General features: G+C 44.4%; 1 protein-coding gene across 1 annotated transcript in view; it reads right to left on the bottom strand.

The window, feature by feature from the left end:
* vwa5b1 (von Willebrand factor A domain containing 5B1) overlaps positions 1 to 20,082 on the bottom strand; it is a 163,656-nt gene extending 143,574 nt beyond the window's left edge. Inside the window, exon 1 of the mRNA XM_063033000.1 lies at positions 20,007 to 20,082. The gene's annotated coding sequence lies outside the window, so the exon portion shown is untranslated. The remainder of the gene's footprint in view (positions 1 to 20,006) is intronic.
* Positions 20,083 to 23,408: the final 3,326 nt, after the last annotated feature.

The following is a 23,408-nucleotide window of genomic DNA, read 5'->3' on the forward strand; positions in this document are numbered from 1 at the left end:
TTTCCATTGATGCTGCCTGACCTGCTAAGTTCCTTCAGCCTTTTTGTGTGTGTGTGCGTGTGTGTGTGTGTACTTTACTCTCAGGTTGATCTTTACACGGTATGGAGATGTTGAATTTGAAAATATAATGCAGATATTGTAGTTAGGGGGTTTCCTGGCACAGCTGGAACTGCGCAGGATCGAGCTATGGAAGACTGTGGAGTTAATGCGTTGTCAACATCACTGAAAACCGCCCCACGTTGTCTGCAACCGTGCCCATGAGCCACCAGTGCAGGCAGCTCGCTGCTCTCACAGGACAGTTGTGGCAGCAAGTGGCAGCTCACCCCTACCCCCAGACTCAGAGTGTGTCAGTGTGACACACACAGAATGCTGGAGCAAGTCAGCAGGTCAGGGGAAATGAATAGACGGTCAATAAGTGTGATTGTCTTTCAATATCTTTGCCATTTACGCTCAGTAACACTGAGGTAAATAACCAAGTATTGTTAGAAAAAAATAAATGCAATTTTTATCTTTAAATTTATAAATTCAGAGATTTTTATTTGAAGAAATTTGTTTCAATTTATCATTTTCTGTGGAACTCATTGCCATAGTGAGCTGTGGAGTTATAGGTACGTGAATAATCCTGGAATGAAAGGGTTAATGTATGAGGAACATTTGACGGCTCTGGGCCTGTATGCGCTGGAGTTTAGAAGGATGAGGGGGAATCTTGCTGAAACCTACCGAATATTGAATGACCTAGATAGAGTAGATGTGGAGAGCATGTTCCCTATGTATTCCCACTGCTGTAAAGAATTTGTACGTTCTTCCTGTGAGCCTGTGGGTTTCCTCCGGGTGCTCTGGTTTCCTCCCACAGTCCAAAGACATACCGGTTAGTAGGTTAAATAGTCATTGTAAATTGTCCTGTGATTAGGCAGGGGTTAAATCAGGGGTTACTGGGCGGCCCGGCTCAAAGGGCGGGAACAGCCTATTCCGCACTGTATCGCAATAAGTAAATAAAAATATAGTGGGGGAGCCTAGACCAGTCAGTGCAGTCTCAGAGTAGAAGGATGTCCCTTTAGAACAGAGATGAGGAGGAATTTCTTCAGCCAGAGGGTAGTGAATCTATGGGATTAAAGGAGAGATTGATAGGTTCTTGATTAGTCAGGGTATCAAAGGTTATGGGGAGAAGGACGGAGAATGGTGATGAGAAGGATAGTAAATTAGCCATGATCGAATGGCAGTGCAAACTTGATGGGCCAAATGGCCTAATTCTGCTCCTATATCTGATGGTGTATTAAGCCAGGAAGAACACGTGCAGAATAAAAGTCAAGTGAAACCATTTAACCTAACTTAAATAAATAATAATATACAAATACTTGTCTTCTCCCCCACCCCAGCCACAATGTTGCCTGTTCAGTGAATGAGATCTGCCAGATCCACGATAATACAGCATTTAGAGTAATGCTTTAGAACCGCGGAGATCGAGCTTCATTTCCCACTGCTGTCTCCCCGTTCTCCACCAGACTCACAGTCACAGAGAGAATGTACGAGCCCCCCCTGGATGCACCTGCTTCTTCCCACGTTCCAAAGACATATGAGTTGGGGTTAGAGAGCTGTGGGCATTCTATGTTGGCACGAGACGCGTGGCGAAACTTGTGCAATGTGTTAGTCTTTTGTGCAAATGACATATTTCACTCTATGTTCCAGTGTTCCAATGTACATGGGACAAATGAGAATGATCATTAAATCTTTACACCCTGGGTTTAACCTGCCTCAGGTTCAGGCTCTAAGGTGCAATCGTAGATAAGCCGGAGACTACAAGATAATAGGAAGATGCAATTATAGGTTCTGAACACGTTTGGTTTTCCAAATAAAAGAGACCAACTGATGGGGGTGAAGAGGAATAAATAGGAAGAATCTGAAGCAGGGTTGTAACAACTCTACAAATCCCTGGTTGGGCCACACTCGGAGTATAGTGATCAGTTCTTGTCGTCTCATTATCTGGAGAACGTGGAAGCTTTAAAGAGGGTGCAGAGGGGACATACCAGGATGCTGCCTGGATTGGAGAGCGTGTCTAATGAGGATAGGTTGAGTGAGCTGGGGTTTTTCCTCTCTGCAGCGAAGGAGGATGAAAGGTGACCAGACAGGGGGTGTACACGATTGTAAGAGGCACGCACTGTGCTGTAATTTTCTATGTTCTATTTATACACCAGGGCCTGAATACTGAAAGGTAGAAGACAGGAAACTTGGAAAGGGCTCTTTTAATTGACAGTGAGTTCAGTTGAATAAAGAGGCACGGCAACACAGTCAGGAAACCGGGATGTCGAAGTGAGTCTGGTGAAATAAATAGTACTTTTAAATTAAATTAATTAAATTAATTGCTATTTTATGTGATTTTGATTGGGATGGACACGCTCTGCAGCTTGCAGTCAATGAAATATTGAGAACCGAACTGAACTAAACGTTCCTAGACTGTGTCAAAGACTCTGTGGTTTGATGTTTTATGTTATGAGTGTTTTTAGCTCATTTTTTTGCCGCCTGCACGATTTGTTCTTTTTCTTTTGATGCGTTAGATGTTTGATGTTTTCTTTGAACAGGTTCCATGATTTTCTTTGTTTCATGGCTATCTGTGGGAAGATGAATCTCAGTGGTGTATACTGCCTACATACATAGAGAACATAGAACAGTATAGCACAGTACAGGCCCTTCGGCCCACATTGTTATGCTGACCTTTTAATCAGCTCCAAGATCAATCTACCCTTCCCTACTACGTAGCCCTTCATTCTTTTAACCATAAATCAGTGAGTGTTTTTTACTGGCTTTGATAATAAATGTACTTTGTATAAAAAGAGAGAAAAAATTAGTGAGGTAACCTGTCAGGATACTTTCACCAGTACGTCGATAAAAGCTTGTTAGAGAGTTCAGTAACAAACCAAATGTCCTTAAACTTCTGAGAAATGGTATAGCATAGTATACCGGGGTATACAAAGAACCAAAAGTTTTTTTAAAAACCATTACAGGGAATTTGAAACCAGAGGGAAAAAGGAAGCTGGTCCTGAGGCTCAAGGGATAGTTTGTTGTGGAAACAATTATTGAGGTGTTTCCCTAGATTTGGATTGTGCACTAAAATAGGATTAAATAACAGCCTCTTCCTGAGAACGCCCCAAGGCAGCTGTGTCTCTAATAGAATTGAATCTTAGATTCAGCTTGAGGGAGAGAAGAGTGAATGGAAGACTAGCATTTTAAACTTAATTATGGGCTCGTAAGAACAGAACTGGCTAAAGTGGACTGCCAAGTTAGATTAAGGGATCAGTCACTCAGGAGGCAGCAGCTAGGATTTAATGGGATCATTCAGATTCTGCAGAATATTTATTTATTTAGAAACACAGCACGCACCAGGCCCTTCCAGTCCAATGAGCCACACAGCCCACAGTACCGTCGTGTTTGTTTTGTAAATGCAATCTTGCGTTTAATCAGGTGAATGGGGTTGAAATCTATAAAACACTTCACTGTAAGTGTCGATGTCCATGTGACAAATAAAACTAATCTTTTTATTTTATTGTTTATTAGCATATTGTGCATAATGGAAACTCAAAGTTCAAAGTAAATTTATTATGAAAGTACCTATGTCACCGTATACAACTCTAAGATTTGTTTTCTTGTGCGGATACTCAGTAAATCCAAGAAACACAATAGATTCAATTAAGGACCAAACCTAACAGGATAGACAAGCAACCAGTGTGTAGAAGACAACAAACTATGCAAATACAAAAGAAAAAAAAGGAAACAATAATAATAAGTAAATAAGCAATAAATACAGAGAACATGAGATGAAGAGTCCTTGAAAGTGAGTCTTTTGGTTGTGGGAACAGTTCAGTGATGGGGTAAGTGATCTTGAGCGAAAATTATCCCCTCTGGTTCAAGTGCCTGATGGTTGAGGGGTCATAACTGTTCCTGAACTTGGTGGTGTGAGCCCTGACGCTCCTGTACCTCCTTCCTGATGGCAACAGCTAGAAGAGAGCATGGCCTGGGTGGTGGGGGTCCCTGGTGATGGATGCTGCTTTCCTGCGACAGCACTCCGTGTACATAGATGAGCTCAATGGTGAGGAGGGCTTTACCTGTGATAGACTGGGCCGTACTCACTACTTTTTGTTGGATTTTCCATTCAAGGACATTGTTTCCAAGCCAGTCTGTGAATGCGGCCAGCCAGTATAACTGCACCACACCTATAGAAGTTTGTCGAGGCTTTAAATGTCATGTAAATCTCTGCAAACTCATAAGGAAGTAGTCTCCGAGCCTACTTCTTTGGCAAGGATTCCCCTCCCCCAACTGCTGCCCCCTTCTCCCGTCTCCAAACCTCCTCCTCCTCCTGGACACCCCATCCGAGTCTTCTACCTGCACTCGATCTTTTCGTCTCCAACTGTCGCCGAGACATCAACCGTCTCAACTTCATCACTCCTCTCTCCTGTTCCAACCTCACCCCCTCTGAATGCACTGCCCTCCACTCTCTCCGCACTAATCCCAACCTCACCATCAAACCCGCAGACAAAGGTGGTGCCGTACTAGTCTGGCGGATGGACCTCTATCTCACTGAGGCCAAAAGGCAGCTCTCTGACACCTCCTCTTATTTACCCCTGGAACAGGACCCCACCAAAAAACATCAAACCATTGTCTCCCGCACCATCACCACCCTTATCAACTCCAGAGACCTTCCATCCTCTGCCGCTAAACTCATAATTCCCACACGCTGTACCGCTCAGTTTTACCTCCTCCCCAAGATCCACAAGCCTGACTGTCCCGCCAAACTTGTATCTGCCTACCTGGACTCCATTTTGTCACCCATAGTCCAGTCCCTCCCCACCTACATCTGGGATACATCCCATGTCCTCCACCTCTTCAATAAGTTCCAGTTCCCCGGTCCCGACCGCTTCATTTTCACTATGGATGTCCAATTCTTATACACCTCTATTCCCCATCAAGAAGGCCTCAAAGCCCTCTGCTACTTTCTGGACAATAGACCTCACCAGTTCCCCACCACCACCACCCTCCTCTGGTTGGCGGAACTGGTACTCACACTTAATAACTTCTCTTTTGGCTCTTCCCACTTTCTTCAGACCAAGGGTGTAGCTGTGGGCACTCGCATGGGCCCCAGCTATGCCTGCCTCTTCGTTGGTTATGTGGAACAGTCTGTGCTCCAAACCTATACTGGTACTGCTCCCCAACTTTTCCTTTGCTACATTGATGACTACATTGGCGCTGCTTCCTGCACCCATGCTGAGCTCGTCAATTTCATCGACTTTACTTCAAACTTCCACCCAGCCCTCAAATTCACTTGGTCTATCTCGGACACTTCTCTCCCCTTTCTCGATCTCTCGGTCTCCATCTCTGGAGACAGATTGTCCACTGACATCTTCTACAAGCCCACTGACTCTCATAACTACCTCGACTATACCTCTTCCCATCCCGCAACATGCAAAAATGCTATTCCCTATTCCCAGTTCCTCCGTCTCCGCCACATCTGCTCCCAGGATGAGGCTTTCCATTCCAGGACATCTCAAATATCCTCTTTCTTTAAGGATCGTGGTTTCCCTTCTGTCGTCATCAATGGTGCCCTCACCGACATCTCCTCCAATTCCCGTATTTCGGCCCTCGGCCCATCCTCCTGCCACCACAACAGGGACAGAGTTCCCCTTGTCCTCACCTACCACCCCACCAGCCTCCGGATCCAGTACATTATCCTCTGCAACTTCCGCCACCTTCAAAAGGACCCCACCACTAAGCACATCTTTCCCTCTCCACCCCTCTCCGCTTTCCGCAGGGATCGGTCCATCCGCGACTCCCTTATCCACACGTCCATTGCCACTGATCTCCCACCCGGCACTTATCCCTGTGAGCGCAAGTGCTACACCTGTCCCTACACCTCCTCTCTTGCAACCATTCAGGACCCCAAACAGTCCTTCCAGGTGAGGCAACACTTCACTTGTGAGTCTGTTGGGGTCATCTATTGCATCTGGTGCTCCCGGTGCGGCCTCCCCTACATTGGTGAAACCCGACGCAGATTGGGGGACCGCTTCGTCGAGCACCTCCACTCCATCCGCCACAACAGACAGGATCTCCCGGTTGCCACCCACTTCAACTCTGCTTCCCATTCCCATTCAGATATGTCCATACATGGCCTCCTCTACTGCCATGATGAGGCTAAACTCAGGTTGGAGGAGCAACACCTCATATACCATCCAGGTAGTCTCCAGCCCCTGGGCATGAACATTGAATTCTCCAACTTCTGGTAATTCCCTCCCCCTCCCTTCCCCCATCCCTATTTCACTCTGCCCCCTCCTCCAGCTGCCTATCACCTCCCTCATGGTTCCGCCTCCTTCTACTACCCATTATGTTTTCCTATATTCTTTCTTCACCTTTCCTGCCTATCACCTCCCTGCCTCCCTTCCCCTACCCCTTTATCTTTCCTCTTTCTGGTTTTTCACCTGGAACCTACCAGCCTTCTCCTTCCCACCCTCCCCCCACCTTCTTTATAGGGCCTCTGCCCCTTCCCCCTACAGTCCTGACGAAAGGTTCCGGCCCGAAACGTCGACTGATCGTTTCCACGGATGCTGCCCGACCTGCTGAGTTCCTCCAGCGTGTTGTGAGTGTTGCCTTGACCCCAGCATCTGCAGTTTATTTTGTGGTAAGGAAGTAGAGGCATTGCTGTGCATTCTTTGTAATTGCACTTATGTGCTGGGACCAGGATAAATTCTCTGAAATGAAACACCAAGGAATTTAAAGCTGCTGATCCTCTCCATCTCAGATGCCCCGTTAAGGATAAGTTTATGGACCTGCAGTTACCTCCTCCCAAAGTCAACAATCAGTTCTTTGGTTTTGCTGACACTGAGTGAGAGGTTGCTGTGACACCATGCAGCCAGATTTTCAACCTCCCTCCTATGTGCTGATTCATCACCACCTTTGATTCAGCCAGTGTCAGTGGTGTTGTCAGGAAACCTAAATATGGCATTGGAGCTGGGCTTGGTCTCACAGACATGAGTGTAAAGCGAATAGAGCAGAGGGCTAAGAATACAGCCTTGTGGCACACCGGTGCTGATGGGGTTTGGCTGATGCAGAGTATGGCTAACCTTTTTTAAACGATTGGAGACAGTTGCTTTTACAGCTAAACCACTGAAAATCAGAATAAAGAATAATGAAGAAATTAGATTATGAGAACACTCAGTCCTCTTTTATTGTCATTTAGAAATGTATACATGCATTAAGAAATGATACAACGTTTCTCCGGAGTGATATCACAGAAATTAAGAAAAATAATAAAGAAAATAGAATAAAGAAATAATGTAAATAGTAGTTAGACCACAACTAGTGTGAGGAGTTCTGGTTAACCACTACAGGACTTGTTCGGTTTGGTCTAGATGGGCTGAAGGGCCTGTTTCTGTGCTGTACTTTTCTATGACTCTCTGAAAGCAGTAGCAGCATTAAAAGACTGAGAGAATTTCCAAAGGTATGGTTAAAGCTGGGGAAGTCTGGTTACAAAGAAAGTATTGAACACAGGGTAGGATTGTTCGCTGTGATTTGATTGAACTCTTGTTGGGTTTCTGACTGAAAAGCATTTACCTGTAGTAAAGTATCTGGGGCTATTGGCATTCATCGGTCCAAGGATTCAGCATGGCACCAAGAATACTGGACTGAGTTTATTGTCAGTTAAATACAATGACAGTTCCGGGTGTCTTGGCACGTGAAAACAGAGTAGAACAAGCAAGTATTCCATACCACAGAATAGGGCTGGAGAAGGGTTGCACCTTGAGATTATTTTGCAGAGGATAGCAGACATTGATGCAGCCTCATCTGGAGTATTGTATGCAGTTGCTACAGGAAGGATGTGCTTACTTGCTTATCTTAATAAGACTGAAAGAGCACAGAGAAAAATGACAAGGATGTTGCTGGGACTTGAGGACCGGAGTTACGGGGAGAGGTTGAACAGGTTTGGACTTTATTCCCTGGGGTGTAGGAGTTTGAGGGGAGAGTTGAAAGAGGCATATAAAATTATGGGGGGTATGGACTGGATAAATGCAAGCAGGCTTTTTCCACTGAGATGGATGAGACTAGAACTGTCATTCGTGGGTTAAGGGTGAAAGGTGAAATATTTAAGGGGAATATGAGGGCAACTTCTTCACTCAGAGGGCAGTGAGAGAGTAGAACAAGCTGCCAGTGGAAGTGGTGGATGCAGGCTCGATTTCAACATTTAAGAGACATTTGCACAGGTACATGGATGGGAGTGGTGTGGAGGGCTATGGTCCAGGTACAGCCAATGGGATTGGGCAAATTAATGGTTCACCACAGACTAGATGGGCCAAAGGGTCTGTTTCTGTGCTGTAGTGTTCTGTGGTTCTCTGTGGTGTAGCAGAGGACCACAATTCAGTGTTTGTGTGCTGATAATCAGACAAGCGAGGTTCCATAGTCATGTTAGAATTGAAGATTTCTCATTCCTTATCACATACTCCACATTTAATCTGGCAGGATGTTAGTTTTGACAGAAACCCTGGCCTGAAGTAACTTCCACAGTTTCTGACACACGGTTTATGATCAACAATCAATTTAGAATAATGGTGATGGACAATCCAAACATTATGAAAATTCACAGTGAAATTTAACTTCCCCCACTGCTAATACGAGCAGTCCTGTCTGCTGTTACAGCCATTCAGTGACTTTCTACAGACTACAATGCAGGCTCCACCCAACAGCACCTCAAAATCATAAAGAGTCCAAGTACGTCATATAGACCTGATGTCATATATGTCATATGGATCAAAGATCGATTTTGATCACAGCTACATGGATCGCTGTTGCAGGAAAGCAGCATCCATCATCAGAGACCCCCACCATCCAGGCCGTGCTCTCTTCCCACTATTGCATTGGGAAGGAGGTACAAGAGCCTCAGGACCCACACACACCACAACTTGAAATCCTTCGGTGTTATCACTCCAGAGGATCTGTCCTGGGCCCAGCACGTAAGTGTAATTATGAAGAAAGCATGACAGTGCCTCTGCTTCTTTAGGAGTTTGTGAAGATTTGATATGACATCTAAAACTCTGACAAACTTCTACAGAAGGGTGATGGAGAGTATATTCACTGGCTGCATCACAGCTGGTATGGAAACACCAGTGCTCCTGATTGGAAGTTACTACAGTCTATCATGAGTAAAGCCCTCTCCACCATTGAACACATCTACATGGAGCATTGTCGCAGGAAAGCAGCATCCATCATCAGAGACCCCCACCACCCAGGACAACCTCTCTTCTCACTGCTGCCATCAGGCAGGAGGTACAGGAGCCTCAGGACTCACACCACCAAGTTCAGGAACAGTTATATTATAACAGTTATAACAACCATTTATATGCCTATCTATCTGTATCGATCTATCTATCTAGCTATCCATCTATCTAGCTATCTATCTGTATCTATCTATCTATCTAGGTATCTGTCTATCTATCCATTTATCCATCCATTTACATATCTATCTATTTATTCCTCTTTTGCACTATTAATTTATTTTATAACTTATAGTGATTTTTGTACATTGCACTTTACCGTTGCCGCAGATCAGCAGACTTGACAACATACAAGCAACACACACAAAGTGCTGGAGGAGCTCAGCAGTCCAGGCAGCATCCATGGAAAAGAGTAAACAGTTGACGTTTTGGGCTGAGTCTCTTCATCAGGACTGACGAGGTTTCCAGCATCTGCAGATTTTTCTGGTGTTTGTGACTTGACTACACGTCAGTGATAATAAACCTGATTCACTTTTGGGTGAAGGTGGCGTGCATGGTGGGTCCTCTGGGCTTACGCTATTGAGCTGCTAATTCTGGAGCCTGGAGATGGAGAGTTTGGCAAAAGGGCAGGAGAGGGTGAGGGGAATTAGTAATCATTTAGTGTTGTCACAGGTACTGAGGAACAGTGTAAAAACTTCATTTGCGTGCCATCTGGACAGATCATTTCAAAACACAAGTACCGCAAGGTAGTCACGGTAGCGTAGAAGTTAGCATGACACTATTACAGCTCGGGGTATCGGAGTTCGGAGTTCAACTCCAATGTCCTCTGTAAGCAAGTTCGTACGTTCCTTCCCATGAGCACGCGGATTTCCTCTGGGTGCCCCGGTTTCCTCCCAAAGTCCAAAAAAAAGTGTACTGGATAGTAAGTTAATGGTTGCTACAGATTGTCCAATGGTTAGGCTAGGCCAGAAGGGCCTGTTCCACATTGTATCTCTTAATAAACAAATAAAAATAGCAGACCTAAAGCCTTCAAATTTAGAACAGTAGAAATATCATAACTCATGTAATGAATTCATTCGCTGTGGGCAGCTTGCAAAGAGTCATCAATTTTTTTGTCACCTGCATGTTAGATAGGCCTATGGGTGAACTTGACAGGGACGTATATGATATGGGGCAGCCAGGGACTTTTTCCTGTGATGGAAATGACTAATACAAGGGGGCATTGTTTTAAAACGATTGGAGAAAAGTTTAATGGACGAAGTCAGAAGTAGGCTTTGCTAATCACAGAGAGGGGTGGGTACGTGGAACACCCTGCCAGGGGTGGGGGTAGAGGCAGATACATTAGGGACATTTAAGAGGCTTTTAGATAGGCACATGGTTGACAGAAAAATGGAGGGCAATGTGTGAGGAAAGGGTTAGATTGAAATCAGAGTAGATTAGAAGGTCAGTACAACTTTGTGGACTGAAGGGCCCTGTACTGTGCTGTACTGATCTACGTTCTACGAGTTGCCAAAGGCAATTGGAGATTCTGATGAGTGAGGTAACACATCAGCTCCCCTGCTCTACTGCGACCCTGTATAATTAACAAAGTATCTCCCAGTTAACCAGGTAGTTTGCAAAAAGTGCTCTGAATCAGTGGTCCATATCTCACTGCCCCCACCCTGGCTCGGCGGAAGATGCTGGATGCTGGACTGGAGTGAATCATCGACTGACAAGCCTCCCCTCACCCTGAGAACTGTCTCACTTCAGCTGACAACCCTCCCACACTCACTTGCTAAATCCGGCAGCTCACCGGGTGGGTTCGCAGTATCTCTACATTCTGGCACTTGAAGTCCCTCACTAAGATTTGCTCAGCAGGGACGTCTGCTGTAATTCCCTCTGCATTTCATTAAAGACCCACCGGCAAACCTTCATTAGGAATTATATTGCGTTCTTAGAGTGGATTATTGTCATTGAGAGTCATATAAGGCAATGCAGCATAGATAGCTGCCCTATGGCCTAATCAGGCTATGCTGACCACAGTACCCACCCAGCTGGTCCCTGAACCAGATCGGATCGATTGCAAGAAGGTGGCAGATGCGCATGTGGACATTTGATAACGATGAACCAACTGGGCCTCCTACGCGCAGACGATTTGCGCTCTGTGGCGCAGGCCGTCACGTGAGTTCGTTTTTGTCTCGGTGGGCCCGGTCTGTCACTCCCACACTGAAAATGCCCAGCATTTACCATTGCTAAGATGACTCAGTACAAACATTTAACCAGATTACTTCTTGCTCTGTGCATGTGTAACAGTCCCAATTTCCTGCATTCCCCCTTTCATAACTCTAGTCCTTTCCTAGTCTTGATCTTCGAAAGGCAATGCCTCAAAAAGGCAGGAGTCTGAAGACACAAACTCAACAATTCAGGAACAGCTTCATCCCCACCGCCATCAGGTTTCTGAACGGTCCATGAATCCATGAATCCTCAATATTTTTGCTCTATTTTTGCACTACTTATTTATTTTTCATATATTTCTAATTGTAACAATAATAACAACAATAGCAACTGAACAACATCAGCAAAGCAAGTGCCGTGCCCAGCATTTAATGAACAGCACTGTTGAATGCATGTGGCAGAGCTACAGTGATCGTCAAGGGTCAACAAAAGGGGTTATGGAGTATGGAGCACAGTATAAAAGGAACACTGTGACCAATAGGACCCCCCCGCCCCGTTCGATCACACTTCTCTCTCTCTCTGTTTCACACTTTAGACCATAAGATGACTACTATTACTACTACCACTACGTCGACTCAGGCCTAGGGGGCCGGCGTCGGGCACGATGACGAACTCTCCACTTCTCCCTCACCAGTGTGTTCAGTTCATCTACATTAGCCGCGTCGCTGTCTTCTAGGAGCCTGTTGACCATAGTCTTGGGAGGGTGCCCAGGGTTCATCCTCCCGTGCTTGGGCTTCCATATGATGACTAGGCTGGCAGGTGGCTCGGGGTGGCGTAGACAGTGCCCCGTTAGTTGCAGTCTTCTCACCTCAATTTTAGTGGTGAGCATCGGTAGGTTGTTATAGAGCTCAACGTTCATCATGTGCTGTTGCCAACTCACGTCAAGAGCCATCCGGAGCATTCGTGTATAGCAACCACCTAGAGACTTTCGCATCATCTTGGTGAGTGTCCATGTCTCGCATCCGTATGTGAGAATGGACTCTAGGACTGCTATGAAGATCCTCTTTTTAAGCCCTCTGGTCAGGTTCGACTTCCAGATTTCCTTCATGTCGTTCATAGCCCTCCACGCCAGCGCCTTCCGTATCTTTATGTCCTTCTCCGAACTCATCATTCCTGACCCGAGGTACTTGTAGTCAAAGACTTTCTTAATGGTATCATTCTCTACAGTCTTGAGAGTAACTTCGTCACAGTTAAACACCATGTACTCCCTCTTTTCAGCGTTTAGGTGAAGTCCAACTTTATTGCACTCAATTTCCACTTTTGTCAGTAGCTGCTGTGCTTCCTCCATCTGGTCAGAGAGCAAGACTATGTCATCTGCAAAATCGAGATCTGTGTGTAACTGGTCTGACCCTTTTGGTTCGTCCTGGTTTTATGGTAAAACCAAGCTTGTCATGATCTTTGGTAGCTTGACGCAGAGTGTAATCAAGGACGATTATAAAGATGTAGGATGCCAGAGCATCTCCTTGCAGCACACCAGCTAGGAGCTCGAACACTGCTGTTCCTCCGTCTGGTGATACAGCTTTCGCCATGGTTTTGGTATAGCTAGACTCTGTTGCTCTCAGTAGGTGGTCTGGCACTCCGTAAGCTTTCAGGATCTTCAGCATTTTACCTCGGTGAATGGAGTCAAAATGGAGCCATAAGACATAGGAGCGGAATTAGGCCATTCAGCCCATCGAGTCTGCTCCGCCATTCCATCATGGCTGATTTATTATCCCTATCAACCCCATTCTCCTGCCTTCTCCCTGTAAACCAAGGGTTCCCAAGCTGGGGTCCCTGGACCCCTCGGTTAATGGTAGGGGTCCATGGCATAAAAAAGGTTGGGAACCCCTGCTGAAGACCTTTGGCACCCTGACTGATCAAGAACATAGCAACCTCTATAATGACTTGGCCTCCACTGCCATCTGTGGCAACGAATTCCACAGATTCTCCACCTTCTGGCTGAAGAAATTCAAGGTGTATTTATTTTAAAGTATCTATGCAGTATACAGCTCTGAGAGTTGTCTTCTCCAGACAACTATGAAACGAAGAAAACCGTGGAAGCTGTTCAATGAAAAACATCAACCCCTCCCCCTCTCCACGAGCTAAAAGATCATGCAGATGGCATGAAGAACATCAAATCCCTCCTCATCTCTGCTCTAAATGGACGTCCCTCTATTCTGAGGCTGTGCCCTCTGGTTCTAGACTCTTCCACTATAGGAAACATCCTCTCCACATCCACTCTATCCAGGCCTTTCAACATGACCACAACTCGGTGATCGGTGAAATGCTCACTCTCCCTCCCTGTTTTTCTAACCCCTGAAGATGAAAATCAAATCAAGCCCACTTCATGTCATCCTGTTACATATCAAATGGAAAGTTTCATCTAACGCATAATCCAATCTTCATTTCAACCTTTGCCTTTAAATGTATTACAGTTCTTAAGACATGTCAACATCATTACCAGAATTAATAGACTCTGGCAAGTAGAGCGGCATTTATCTAATGTAGAAATGACTCAACAATATAGAGACAGAAATAGAAAGACAGGTGGCACAATGACATTCAATTAAAATATAATCCTTATTTTTTTAAAAATTTTGCTCTTGATATTTAATATTCCTCCAAGTTCAAGGGGAATAAATTGTAAAATTATTTTTTGAAAATCCCATACCAGAGGAATCAAAAACAAGTCCTACCCTTTCCTCAATATCTTTGGTTCGTTACAGTGCAATATGAACATACAACATCTAATTACACTGAGCATTAAATTATACAGTATCACTGTGCTTTTATAAAGATATCCCGCCGATTAATGCTTATTTAGTAGCAAGCCCATGTAGATTCATTTAAAGTCTAAGTCTCAATGTTTAAGAAAGTCAAATAGAACCATAAATGTGCACTAGATGATGAAAGAGATTTAAAAAAAGGGAAACTTAATTCTAAAACCTTGGTTCCTTGGGCTTCTGCAGTTCACTGGATCATCATAAGAGGGCTTTAGGTATACTCAAAACAGGGTAACAGCAGTCCTGACAGCCACCCATTTTAATTTCACTCCCCACGTTAGTCCAAGGCCTCCTCTTCTGCCATGGTAAGGCCACTCTCGGGGTGGAGCTTCTTCCCCCAGGCTGTGAAACTAATGAACACCATGCACCACCGAGGCCCCATCACTAGGATAGCCAGCTGTTTACTGTTTACCTGTGCTGTGCACCACATGCTTCTTGAATTATATTTTATTAAATTATTTGTGGTAATATTTTGTGTCGTGTGCTGTATGTGATGTATGTTTTGTGGGTGCACCATGGTCCAGAGGAACATTGTTTTGTTTGGTTGTATATGTGTACAGGCAGATGATAATAAACTTGAACTTGAACGATTGGGTGACCAAAAGTGTTTTCTGTGGTAAACCATACATATATATATGTATGTAGTAACTGGGTTACCTGTCTGGACACGCCCCTCTGCTGACTGCTCCTGTGGCTCCTCCCACAGACCCCTGAATAAAGGCGATTGTGCCACTGCTCCTCCCTCAGCCTGGGGCAGATACTCAGCATGGACGCTGGACCATTTAAAGCCTTTCAGTATTTACTCTACTTCCAGTCTTTTGGAGTAATTGATAGTGCATCATTTTCCTTCTCCGATTTGTAGCATTACGCAATATTACATTGTATAGCTAGAAATTAGTGAGTGTTAAAATTATTTCTTTACAACTCAAAGAAAGGACGGTATTTCAAAGTTCTAAGCAGATTGATTATAAAAAGTGCGTATAGGAGAGCGCATGGCCTGGATGATGGGGGTTCTTGACAAGGGTGCTGCTTTCTTGTGGCAGTGGTCTTTGTAAATGTGCCCAGTTGTATGAAGGGCTCTGCCTGTGATGGACTGGGCTTTTCTGTTCTTGGGCATTGGTGTTTCCTAACCAGCCCGGGACGCAACCAGTCCGGATACTCTCCACTGTGCATCAAAAGAAGTTTGTTTCTGGCTTTGCCTCAACAAGTCTTTGCTCAGTTTCTCTGACAGGAGATTGAAGAAAGAAGTCCTTGAAAGTGACTGTCAAATAACAGCTTAGATGGGCCAGGAGGACTGGAAATCACAGAAGGCCCATGCCCTTCCAAACAGTGGGAATGGTTCAGGCAATGGTAAACACTAGAGATTCTGCAGATGCTGGAAATCCAGAGCAACACACACACAATGTCTTTCAGCTCAATTCACTCTATTGACACTTTTGTGAAGCCATTTCTGTATTTTCTACGGGAAGAATAGAACAGAGGTGGCAATCTGTATTGGTTCTGTGTTTCACTAATGCAACAACAAGGTGCTGAGTAATGGAAGCACGGAACAAGATGCTGCAGGTAAAATCCTATAATGCAGTGACCAGAACGGCTCCAGGGGTGGGGGGGGGGGCCACGGTAGTGTAGCGGTTTAATGACACTATTACAGCTCGTGGCTTTCCAGAGTTCAGAGTTCAATTCCAGCATCCTCTGCAAGCTAAGTTGTACGCTTCCTCTCGTGACTGTGTGGGTTTTCTCTCACAGCCCAAAGACGTACCTGTTAGTGGTAAATAGGTAGTTTAGATTAGGCTAGTGGTAAACAGGTAGTTTGCCGGGCAGTGCAGCCTGTTCCGTGTTGTTATCTCTAAACAAAATGCTTCAGGAGCTCAGGAGGTCAGGAAGCATCTACGGGAGAGAAATAAACAGTCCACATTTTGGGCCAAGACAGGTCTTGGGGTATACTCAGTCATTACCCCCCCCCCACCACCTTTATCAGCCCCTTCACATCTGGCTTGCTTTGGGTCACCAAACTAAGATCCCAGGTTCAAGATCGTTTAATGTCATTACCAGTTCACAAGTGTAAAGGAGAACAAAATAACTGTTACTCCAGATCCCATGCAGCACGAATGAAAACTTAATTAGGTAAAGAACACAATAAATATAAATACAGGAGATAGTTTATATCAAACTTGTAGCTTACATATACAGAACAAAGGCCTCGAAAGAGTGGATGTGGAGAGGATCTTTCCTCTGGTGGGGGGAGTGTAAGACCAAAGGACACAGCCTCAGAATAGAGGGGCATCCTTTTAGAACGGAGATGAGGAAGAATTTCTTTAGCCAGAAGATGGTGAATCTGTGGAATTCATTGCCACAGGTGGCTGTGGAGGCCAAGTCATTGGATATATTTATGGCAGAGGTTGACAGGTTCTTGATGAGTCAGGGTATGAAGGGATATGGGGAGAAGGCAGGAAATTGGGTCTGAGAGGGAAAATTGATCAGCCATGATGAAATGATGGCAAAGACTTGATGGTCCAAATGGCTTAATTCTGCTCCTCTTATGGTCTTATATACAGGTACGTACATAGATTGATTGTATGTCCATGGAATGTCACTAGGCACAGAGGTATCTGTACATAAGGCGTCTTGAGACAGGCTCTGTGAGACTCACTGTCACAATGGCAATCCCACACCACTCCCTGCCCCTGTCAACTAGCTAGATAGAGATTACTGGATCAGGACAGCACAGGCAGTTCAGCCCATGAGGAGAGGGATAGTGTTTTGTTATATGTATCTAACTGCAAGAAGTGCTGAGATATTTTCTTGCCCATCAACCCAATAAAAAACAGGAAGCAAGGCTGTACAGGGACTTTGGCCCACGACGTTGTGCCGACCCAGTAACCTACTCTAGGATCAAACTAACCCTTCCTTCCCACATGGTCTTTCATTTTTCTATCAACCATGTGCCTATCTAATAGTCTCCTAAGTGTCCCTACAATCTGCTTCTATAATCACCCACCATTCTCTGTGTAAAAAAACCTACCTCTGACATCACCCCATACTTTCCTCCAATCAGAGTCTCATAAATGTCCCTCGTGCATCTGCCTCTACCACCACCCCTTTCACCTTCGTTGGTGATTCTTGTTCTTCTAGAACAAAGAACATAGAACTACAGCACAGTACAGGCCCTTCAGCCCATGATGCTGTGCCAGCCCTTTAACCTACTCCAAGATCAATCAGAATCAGGTTTAATATTACCCGTATACGCCGTGAAATTTGTTGGTTTTGCAGTAGCAGTAGAATGCAATACATAATAATAAAAACTGTGAATTACAGTTAAAAAAATATATATTTATTTATTATAGGCATCCGTTAGTCTAATGAGACCATGGATTTGCGCCTTGGAAGGTTTCCAGGGTGCAGGCCAGGACAAGGTTGTATGGAAGACCAGCAGTTGCCCATGCTGTAAGTCTCCCCTCTCCACGCCACCGATGTTGTCCAAGGGAAGGGCATTAGGACCCACACAGCTTGGCACCGGTGTCATCGCAGAGCAATGTGTGGTTAAGTGCCTTGCTCAAGGATACAACACGCTGCTTCAGCCAAGGCTCGAACTAGTGACCTTCAAATCACTAGACGAACGCCTTAACCACTTGGCCATGTGCCAACACACACACACACACACACACACACACACACACACACACACACACACACACACATATATAAAAGAAATAGTTAAATTAAATAAGTAATGCAAAAAAATAGTGAGGTAGTGTTCATGGGTTCAATGTCCATTCAGAAATCTGATGGCAGAGGGAAAGAAGCTGTCCTTGAATAATTGAGTGTGTGTCTTCAGGCTCCTGTACCTCCTTCCTGATGGTAGCAATGAGAAGAGGGCATGTCCTGGGTGATGGGGGTCCTTAATGATGGATGCCACCTTTTTGAGACCCCACTCCTTGAAGATGACCTGAATCTAACCTTTCCCTCCCACACAGCCCTCCATTTCTCTTTCATCCATGTGGCAGACTTATCTCACAGTGAGAGTCCCTGATCAGATACATTGCACTGTTGTGAATTCATAGGTAGTTCAACCTCTCATCAATCAAATAAAAAAATAAAGCAATGCAGCTTACGAGAAATTAATTCTAATGTGCTTTGCAGTGCCAAATACCTAACATTTCAGGAAGATTTGGTCACCATGCAACCATCTGACACCATAGCATCTGTCGAATTCAATTCCATACAATTAATTGTTCAGAAAGAGAGGCATTAACTTTTACACAAACAAGAGAACCCGACTGAAGCTGTCTGCAATCACAAACACCAGGCGTGCTAAACTAAGAAGAACAAATACATCACAAATACTTTTACAAGGTGTTTTTTTTTAAACCAGAATCAGAATCAGCTTTAATATCACTCGCATATGTCGTGAAATATGTTTTCACGACCAGAATGAAAGAACTCTCCCTTTTTGTGAGGGAGTCGGAAACCAGAGAAGCAATTTACAACTCCCCAGTCTTATAATGAACATAAGACATAGGAGCAGAATTAGGCCACTCGGCCCATCAAGTCTGCTCTGTCATTCCATCATGGCTAATTTGTCTTCCCTCTCAACTCCATTCTTCTGCCTACTAATGAACAAAAGCAGCAGAATTCTATTCACTTCACCACCAAATGAAGCCACCATCAGTTGATAGGAAGAAGAAAATATGCATAAAATTTGCATAATTTACATAATTTAGGTAAAGTAATTGCTGCTGTTAGGCCAGATAGTATTACAAATAAGCAAGCTGAGATCCAAAAAATCCTTTCATCTTCATTTAAACTATTTTAAAAGCATTGCTTGCAATGATCATTTTGGATTTACTGAATACATCATGCAGCTGTCAACTATTTCAGTGGCAGAAAAATTGTAAATTCATTACTCAGTAATGACCTCAAACATTTAGCAAAGAAATTAATGGAGCAAGCATTCTATTTTATATATTTTCCATAATTCTTTTTGATTTTAAAGTATTTGGAGTAACGTGTACAAAATGCTGGAGGAGTACAGCAGGCAGCGCAGCATCTATAGCTGGAACTATGACTATGACTGTTCATTCCTTTCCACAGATAGAACACAGTATAGTACGGTACAGGGACAAGCCCTTCGGCCCACAATGTTGTGCCGATCCAATTAAATTAGTAATCAAATGGTCAACCAAACTAATCTCTTCTGCCTACACCACGTCCGTATCCCTCCACTTTCCTCGCATTCATATGGCTATCTAAACATCTCTTAAAAGTCCCCAGTGTATCTGCCTCTACCCAGGCAGCAGATTCCAGGCAGCCGCCACTCTCTGTGTAAAAAACTTGCCCCTCAATTCTCCTTTAAATCGCCCCCCCCCCCACTTTAAATGCATGCCGTCTGGTATTAAACATTTCAACCTTGGGGAAAAAGATACTGTTTGTCAAATAAGCAGTTGCATTTCCTCTCCATAGACGCTGTCTGACCTGTTGAGTTCCTCCAGCATATGTCTGTGTTACTTTGGATTTCCAGCATCTGCAGAATCTCTTGTGTTTATGAATTAAGACCCATATCTTGATAACATTGTATTGTTGATATGATCAAGCATGCTGCTTGGTAAATGTTCTGATGTTTCGACATGCGACAAATAAAACTAATCATTAATCTTTACTTAATTTAATCAACAGACTAAAAGTAACATCCTCAGCTACAATGCTGCAACATTTGACTACATAAGTAATCTTCCAGCCTAGATGATATTCAGAGAAGGAAGTTGACAGGAAACGATAAACTTACCGTTTAGATTCAGTTTCAAGTGCCCTCCTCGGTCAGTGGCCCGAAGGAGAGGGTGAGAGAATCTCACAAATACCTGTAGATCTGTAATGGTGACTGTCGCTTATTTTCAGCTTTGTGCTCTTTGAGACGGTTTCTTGAAAAATAAATATCTGCCAGCAACATGTGCCATTGTCAGAGCAGGCTCCTGTCAGTATAGGATCGGTGCTCTTCAAACACCAATTACCAGTGATCAGCAGTGCTTTCCAAGAAAAAAATACTCGCACACCTTGAATGAGAGCTTTCGATGGAAATATCTTTGGTAACTGCATTATAGGGGCATCATTACACAGACTCTGTTTGTCAGCATGTAACCATGGCGATCGACGCGTAGCTGTGTGTGTGTGTGTGTGTGTGTGTGTGTGTGTTTCTGTGTCTTCCTTAAAGGACACTGCAAAGTCTGCAACCAAATTTTCTTTTATTTTCCCCACTGTGTAGTTATTTCAGTTCTGCTTCCTGGAGCAAAGCAGAATAATTTCATCAAACAGGTGGCGACAAACAATCAGGAGATGAGGGGTGTATCAAGTGCAGTTCCTGATGTGTGATACTGTTAGACCTCTGAACACCCTGCCACCACCCAGCACATATGGACACCCTGTCTGAATGCCCTGTGCACCTCCCCAGCTCACAGACACGCTCTCACCCTGCACCGGTCACCTCTCATCTGTTACTGCTGCTGCTTCATATATTTATGCAACTGCCTTTATAAATGATGGACCCCATCACCCAGGACAGGCCCTCTTCTCATTGCTACTGTCAGGGAGGAGGTACAGGAGCCTGAAGATGCACACTCAGTGTTTCAGGAACAGCTTCTTCCCCTCCGCCATCAGATTTTGAATGGATATTGAATCCATGAACACTACCTCACTGCTTTTTTTAAAATCTCTTTTGCACTATTTATTTAACTTTTATTTTATATATGTATGTATTTACTGTAATTTTTTTATTATTACGTATTGCAATCTATGGTACACAACAACCTTCACGACATATGTTGGTGGTATTAAACTTGATTCTGATTATAATAGTGACAGTAACATTATACTCTCTTACATGTGTTGGGCACATGGCCAAGTGGTTGAGACGTTCGTCTCGTGATTTGAAGGTCACTAGTTCGAGCCTCAGCTGTGGCAGCGTGTTTGTGCCCTTGAGCAAGGCACTTAACCACACATTGCTCTAGTGTCTGTGTGAGGAGTGGTGCCCCACACAGACTTCCGATCTGCGCCTTGTAAGGCATGAAAATGCCCGACGCAGGCCTCTCATGGTCTGAGTCGACGTTCCCCTCTCCTCTTACATAAACATGCACATTGCACTTTACATCAACGTCAGGCCATGCCTCTCTGGAGCTTGTGCTAATATTATTTTGTGACAGTAGCCACTTTATTTATTTATTGATACAGCACGGAACAAATCCTTCCAGCCCTTTGAGCCGTGCCACTCAGCAACCCCCAGACCTTCGTCCTTGCCAGATCATGGGAAAACTTACAGTGACCAATTAACCTACCAACCAGTAGGTCTTTGGCCTGCGGGAGGAAATCAGAGCACCTGGAGGAAATCTACGTGGTCACGGAGAGAACATACTGACTCCCCACAGAGAGTGTCGGGAATCGAACCCGGGTTGCCGGTACTGTAAACCGTTGACTTAACCACTACACTACTGTGCTCCCCCCTCTTCCCATATCCCTGCATTTAATAACGTTGTCACTGAGTTCCGATGACCATGTCTGCATGCTTTCATGCACTGAGTTCTCTAGACTGCTAAAGCATCAGGATCCAACAGGTACACATGCTGAACGAAGTAGATTGTGAGTTTGAGAGTCTATCTTTTCGTATCAGGGAATTGCTGACTGAATATTTCCCTCCACAGATGCTGCCTGATCCAGCTGTTTGATTTTTTTTGCTCCAGATTCTATCATCCGCTGTTCCTTGCGTCTCTGCTATATTTCTGCCTGTTTATGTGTAACATCTGGAAATCTCCATTTGAGTTTGGTAGTAGAAAAATGGATGTGTGTGTGTGTGTCTGTCTGTCTGTCTGTCTGTGTGTGAGTGTATGTGTGTATGTGTGTGTCTGTCTGTGTGTGAGTGTGTCTGTATGTGTGTGTGTGTGTGTGTGAGTGTGTCTGTGTGTGAGTGAGTGTGTGTGTGTGTGTGTGTGTGTGTGTGTGTGTGTGTGGTGGGTCTCGGAGTTTATTCAGTACGGAAATACTACCTTTCCTTTGAGGTTGATGGATTTACTTGCCAGTTCAAGCTCAAGTTTATTGTCATTCAACCATTCACATGTGTACAGCCAAACGAATCCATGTTCCTCCAGAGCCAAGATGCAAAGCACAGTACATACAGTCACTCATAGCACAGGTAGTTCCAAACCGGCATATATATTCAGTGGTCACTTTATTAGGTACACCTGTACCCCTGGTCATTAATGCAAATATCTAATCAGCCAATTATGATTATGAGGCAGCAACTCAATGCATTAAAGCATGCAGACATGGCCAAGAGGTTCAGCTGCTGTTCAGACCAAACATCAGAATGGGAGAGAAATGTGATCTAAGTGACTATGACCGCAGAATGATTGTTGGTGCCAGATGGGGTGGATTGAGTATCTCAGAATCTACTGATCTCCTGAGATTTTCACGCATAACAGTCTCTAGAGTTTACAGAGAATGGTACAGAAAACAAAAAAAACATCCAGTGAGTGGCAGTTCCATGGGCAAAAACACCCTGTTAACAAGAGAGGTCATTAATTGTTTTGGTGCCCAAGAAGAGAGTAGTAACCTGTCTAAATGACTATCACCCAGTGGCACTTGCATCCACAGTGATGAAGTGTTTAGAGAGGCTGGTATTTGAAGCAACACACACAAAATTCTGGACGCCAGCATTTTGTATGAGTTGCTTGGATTTCTAGCATCTACAGATGTTGTCTTGTTTGTGGTGCTTGAGTATATCAGCTCCTGTCTGAGTGGCGACTTGGATCTGCTCCAGTTCACCTACCGAAGCAACAGGTCTACAGTAGATGCCATCTCACTGGCTCTTCACACAACCCAGGTACATCTAGACAGCAAAGGCACAAATGTCAGGATGCTCTTTATCGATTACAAGCTTGGCATTTAACACCATCATCAACTCTAAACCAATCAATAAACTCCAAGACCTGGGCCTCAATATCTCCTTGTCCATTGGATCCTGGATTTCTGCACTTGTAGACCCCAGTCAGTCCAAATCAGCAAAAACATCTCCTCCACAATCTCCATCAGCACAGGAGCACCGCAGGGATGTGTACTTAGCCCCCTGCTCTACTCACTCTACACCTGTCACTGTGAGGCTAAATTCAGCTCCAAACACCATATTCAAGTTTGCTGATGACAT

Source organism: Mobula hypostoma, chromosome 25, assembly GCF_963921235.1.
Source record: "Mobula hypostoma chromosome 25, sMobHyp1.1, whole genome shotgun sequence".
Taxonomy (NCBI): Eukaryota; Metazoa; Chordata; class Chondrichthyes; order Myliobatiformes; family Myliobatidae; genus Mobula; species Mobula hypostoma.